This window comes from Phalaenopsis equestris, unplaced genomic scaffold (genome assembly GCF_001263595.1).
Source record: "Phalaenopsis equestris unplaced genomic scaffold, ASM126359v1 Scaffold235610, whole genome shotgun sequence".
NCBI lineage: Eukaryota > Viridiplantae > Streptophyta > Magnoliopsida > Asparagales > Orchidaceae > Phalaenopsis > Phalaenopsis equestris.
The window spans coordinates 61454-67714 of NW_018253472.1; the positions used below are offsets into that span (position 1 = coordinate 61454).

General features: G+C 30.7%; 1 protein-coding gene across 2 annotated transcripts in view; it reads left to right on the forward strand.

Annotated features, from left to right (window-relative positions):
• Positions 1-5828, forward strand: part of LOC110039175 (small G protein signaling modulator 1-like) — a 33177-nt gene extending 27349 nt beyond the window's left edge. For both annotated transcript variants that reach the window (XM_020744151.1, XM_020744152.1), the window contains exon 12: positions 5441-5828. The gene's annotated coding sequence lies outside the window, so the exon portion shown is untranslated. The remainder of the gene's footprint in view (positions 1-5440) is intronic.
• Positions 5829-6261: the final 433 nt, after the last annotated feature.

Sequence of the window (6261 nt, forward strand, 5' to 3'; positions counted from 1 at the left end):
ATGTATATATATATATATATATATATATATATATATAGACAAAGATATATAGGCACAAACGAAACATTCATGTGCACGCATGTCTGTTTATTAAAACATAATTAAGCTATCATCGAACTGGACACAATCAAACTGGTATTATTTGTGTTGGCTTGTTAAATAAACGAGCTTATTAAATCGCTTAAACTTGTGTTAGTTGTCGAGCCAGACATGTTCAAACGGCTTTTTTTTTTCGTAGCACTAGCTGTTTCTCTCAAGATTGCAAGATGAAAATGTAGGTCATTCTTTCGTCATTTTCTCCACGTTTTAAATTCCCTTTGAATACAATTTGTTGCTCATACAAACCCTTGCTTTGAATCATATTTTCTTAGTAGGTTGCCAACTAGTTTGTTTCTTAGCAGAAGGTTTACATTACAGTATTTTTTTTTTTATTTTGAAAAAGCCTAAGTGCTAATATATTAAAGCGGAAAAGATAAAGAAAGGTTGTATGAGAGGGCTTGAAAGAAAGCTCAACTTATACAATACAACAAGGGACTGAATGATTGTCATATTGTCTGCGAGAATAGTGACTTGTTCAGATGTATCCTTTCGATGATCAATATAGTCAATAACTTGAAGCTGATCAGGAGGAGATGAAATCACTGCCTTTGGCGGAGTACTGTGTTTTTTTTGGTCTGAGTTGAGGGTGTAGATGGTGGCATTGAGAACTGGAATGACCGAACATACTACAGTTCGAACAATACGAAGAAAAAAACTCAATCACCACCTTTTGTCAATATCTATGATATTGTGTGCCCAGCCAAATTTTCTCAGAAGAGAATGAAGAGATCTCTTTCAACAAATATTCTGGCTTCAGATGGGTGGGAAATATTAAAAATAGGAATGTCCGTTTTGAGTGGTTTACCATAAACTGAGGCAATAGAGTACAATACTTTTTTAGTAAAATAATAAAATTTCAGACCGGAGAGACGAATCTAAACCGAAATGATTAATGGTTCCATCTGTGGGTCAAAATTCACAGATCATTTTAGAATCTTCATTGCTCTGTTATCAATCCATATTATTCTTCTAGCAAATAAGCGCTTGTAATCCTTTTCATTATTTAGTTGTATAAGAATGTGTCTTTCATCTAATAGTCCAATTTTCCACTCCCCAACAAGATGCATAAGTTCAATTCTTTACTAATCAACTCCATTTTGGGATGACCATACAAAAATTTTCCGACCAAATTCAGTCAACAGGAGGAAACAAGCTGAATACGAGCCCCCTGTTGATACGAGTCTCCAACCACCCTCATGTGTCTAACCACTTGATCCCACATTGCAACCACAGGGAACTTACGCTAGGCTGCATTGCCTAAGAGTCACGGCGAGCGACGTAATCGCTTGTTGCGACTCTTTGGTTGGCATTGCGAAATCAGTTCTAACTCCCCTAGGGTCATGGGTTTTAGCCTACTGGAGTGCATCTGCCTTGCAGCGCCAGATCGAGTGGTTAGGCATATGAGCATAGCTGATGGCTCGTATCATAGCCTCTGACCATTCTTTATATATTACCACAATTCTTTTATATTCACGAATAGAACACCCAAACTTTAATATTGACATGCGTACTATTTTAATCTTTAATATCCCATAAAAAATATTATTTTCAATTATTTGGTTAAAGTATTAGGTATGTAGTTGATAGCTAGCATAAAACTTGAAACAAATCATAACATGCATTCTTTTAATCATTTTGGAAGTGTCAAGACGTCCCCTGGCAGAGATGCGCTTTATGGACTAAGTACAGTGAAAAGTGTGCAAGGATATAACACTGTCAAATAAGCAAAGGGGTCCCACATTACAGACTGATGCAGATAAAGAGTTAGTCCATGAAATTATTGTTAGGATATAATCTTCAAATATAGGTACTCTCACTAGTAAATTAATGAAATTAGTTAATATTATGATTCATAGAAAGATAAATATCTTATGTGTTCAACAAACTAAATGGGTTGAAGAAAAGGCTAAATTGATAACTTAGGTCTTAAACTTTAGTATTCAGGTAAGGGTCGCACTAGAAATGGTATAGGTGTAATTATAGATAAGAGTTTGAAAGATAATGTATGAAAAATTAATAGAATTGGAGATAAAATTATAGTACTTAAGATAGATAAATTCTGAGATAACTTAGAAGACTAATACAAATTATATTTCTTGAAGAAAGAATTTTTATTGGAGATTTAAATGGACATCTCGGTAGAGTGTAGAGGATTTTAGAAATATTTATGGTGGCTACGGTTTTGGAGTGATTAATGAATAAGGTAGAGCTATATTAGATTTTGCTTTAGCGTATGATTTTGTTATTGCTAAGACTTTATTCAAAAAAAGAGATGAGCATATTATTACTTATAAGAATGTATCTAATAAAACACACATTGATTGTTTTCTTATGAGAAGAAGAGATAATTGAGAATGTAAAAGATTGTAAATTCATTCTAAGTGTGAATTTAAGTATTCAACAACGATTATTAATTCTAGATTTTAAGATGAAGAGTTGTAAAATAAAGAATATTAGGAATCATTGTCATAGAATTAGACGGGATACCTAAAAAACACAAATAAAATTATTTTTATGAGTAACATTCTAGATTTCAAAATTTATGATATTCATGAAGAGACAAATTCTATGTGGGATAAAGTAACAAATGCTATTAAACAAGAGATAAAAGTTATACTTTGAGAATCAAAAGAAAAAATCTCTATAAATAAAAATTAGTTGGTGGTAGAGTAATAATATGCAAAAAAAGATAAAATATAAGAAGTTATGTTGTAAAAATTGATTTAAATTTAAAAGCTTAGAGAATTGAAAGAAATATCAAACGACCTGTATGGATTTTAAGAAAACAATTTGTGATGTTAAGAATTCTGCTTATATTGATCTTTATAATATATTAGATACTAAGAATGATGAAAAAAATATGTATGAACTAGCTAAACAAAGAGAAAAGAAAAGTTAAGAATCAATTCAAATAAAGTGTATTAAAGATGAAATTCAAAAAGTGTTTTTGTTAGAAAAAATATCAAAAATAGATGGGTGAGTTATTTTGATAAACTTTTTAATGAAATTTCAGAATATACGATCGATCTTAGTAATCTTAATATCGTTAATGATAAAATATTTCATTTTTATCACCGCATTAGCAAAAAAAGAAGTTGAGGAAATTTTACAAAAAAAACAAATGGTGGAAAGTCTGTAGGATCTAATGACATCCTAATTGAAGTGTGGAAAAGTTATACTAGGAGAATCAAAAGAAAAAGTTTCTATAAATGAAAAATAGTTTGTGGTGGGATAATAATCTGCAAGAAAAGATAAAATATAAAAAGTTATCTTATAAAAATTGGTTTAAATGTAAAAGCTTTGAGAACTGGGAAAAATATCAAACGACCCGTAGAGAGTTGAAGAAAACAATTTGTGACGCTAAAAATTCAGTTTTTATTGATCTTTATAATAGACTAGATGCTAAGAATGGTGAAAAATATATGTATGAACTAGCTAAACAAAGAGAAAAGAAAAGTTAAGATTTAACTCAAGTAAAGTGCATTAAAGATGAAAATAAAAAAGTGTTTTTCTTAAAAAAAGATATCAAAAATAGGTGGGCGAGTTATTTTGATAAACTTTTAAATGAAATTTTAGAAAATACGATCAATCTTATGAATCTTAATATCATTAATAATAATAATGTTTTATCTTTACCTTCGGATTAGCAAAAAGGAAGTTGAGGAGGCTTTAAAGAAAACAAATGGTGGAAAGTCTGTAGGATCTGATGATATCCCAATTGAAGGGTGGAAATGTTTAGGAGACTTGGGAGTTTCAAGACTTACTAAACTCTTTAATATTTTTTTAAAAACTAAAAAGATGCTTGGATAGAGGAGTATTTTGATCCCTATTTTTAAGAATAAAGGCGATGCACAAGAGTGCGCAAATTTTAGAGGAATTAAGTTGATGTCATACTTTAAAGTTATGGGAGAGGGTAACTGAACATATTTTAAGACGTATTACAAAGATTTCTCATAATCAATTTGGATTTATGTCGGGCAGGTCTACCATGGAGGCTATATATTTATTGAAAGGTTTGATGGAGAAGTTCAGAGATAATGAGGAGGGTGTTGTTATGACTTATATTCAAGTCATTAAAGATATGTATGTATACAAAAGCTGTTACTGGTGTTCGAACATAAGGAGGATTGACCAAATATTTTCCTATTTCTGTCGGTTTACATCAAGGATCGGCTTTAAGCTCATTTCTTTTTTGCTTTAGTTATGGATGTTCTTGTTGGACAATTATAGGAGGATTTACCTTGGTGTATGTTTTTTGCTAATGATATCCTTCTTGTGGATAAGACGAGAGAAAAATCCAGGAAAAACTTGAATTATGCAGGTCTACCTTCGAGCCTGATGGCCGTCATTTGAGTAGAACTAAAACTAAATACATTGAATGTAATTTTAGTAGTAGTAGCTGTGTGATCAAATTATTAAAAGGTGTGAACGCTTTAGATATCTCGGGTCTATTATTCAAAGGGTTAGTGATATTGATGAGGGTGTTATTAGTAGAATTCAAGTTGGTTGGTTGAAGTGGAGGTATGCTTCGGGCCTATTGTTTGATAGAAAAGTACCAGTTAGGTTGAAAGAAAAATTTTATAAGATGGTGGTGAGACCTGCAATGCTCTATGACGTTGAATGTTGAAGAGAAGCATAAAACTAAGTGTTGCTGAGATGAGAATGATTAAGTGGATCAGTGGCTTTACTCTTAGAGACAAAATGTGAAATGAATATATCCATGATAAGGTTGGTGTAGCTTTAGTGATGGACAAAATTAGAGAGAGTCTTCTTTGATGGTTTGATCTCATTAAACGTCGACGATCTGATGATCCGATTAGAAGAGGAGATGTTTTAGATTCAATTTAAGATTCAATTTATGTTACATAAGGCAACGGTAGACCTAGGAAGACTTGTGCATATTGTATAAAAAATAATCTTAATTTGTTAGAATTAAATGAAGATATGCCACTAAATAGGACGCCATGGAGAAAAAGGATTCATTTAGCCGACCCCACTTAGTGGGATAAAGGTTTTGTTGTTGTTGTTGTTGTACTTCTTTGAAGTGAAATATACCTTTTCGTATAGGTTTATTGCACCAAAGTGTTATAAATATTAATGTGAAAGTTTTGGCGTTACATTTATAAATACATAAGAATTGTTTGTTAGCATGTAAATTTCTCTCTTTTTTTTGTGAATAAATGATCTCCTATTTGGATTTCAGCTCACGGTCTGTGCTGAGGGAAATCCAATTTCAGATTATTTCATTAGATGAATTTTCTTAATATTGGTCTTTAATTTTTCATTCAGTTATTTCAAATTTAATACTTATTTAAAATACCTAAAAATGTCTTTATTTCAGCTCGTTATTGCTGGCCTTTACAATTCTGCGAACTTGCCAATTTTCCAAATTTCCACTGATACGGGGCTGATCATCCAAATTACAATATTTACTTGAAGGCGCTTAGTTTACTAAAAACCAAAAGAGGAAACTCATCCAAATGCGGGTAAGACTCTTGCCCTTTTAGTAAGAGTCGAAACAACCTAAAATCCTGTTTATTATTATTATTATCATTTTATTTCATACCTGTCATATACTTTAGAGTCAATTATTGCTGTAGGCCTGCGTGTGTAAACTCCATGAGTGAACTCCATTATTCTCTTGTTGCTCTGCACAACTGAAAGCCTCATGTAATTAGTCTTCTATTCATTTTATAAGCTTTCAAGAGGAAGGCTTCTCTTTTTGATCATCTCTTCTTTGAGGCTCCTCTAGGATTTTTATTTTTTTTTTCAATTGAAAAGAAATTGGCTCTTCCATTCTTTTAAATCAATTTGTTAGATTTCTTTTGGGGTTAGTTTAATATATATTTTTATTATATTTATATTTATTTCAATTTTACTTCCATCCAATGATTGTTGATAACCAGATTTTGATTAGGATATCTACCGATCATTTTTTTTTTTTTTTTTTTTTTTTTTTTTTTTTTTTTTATTTTTTAATTTTATTTTGACTTTTTATGTTATTTTTTGAAGCGAGATTTCTTTGTTTTCATTATGCATTTAATGCTTGCAAAAAAAAAAAACATAAAATGACATAATTATAATTAAATAAATGTAATTAAGCATAGATACTTTATAAATCGGGTTTTCAACTTTGGCTATTTATTTATCATTAAATTTATA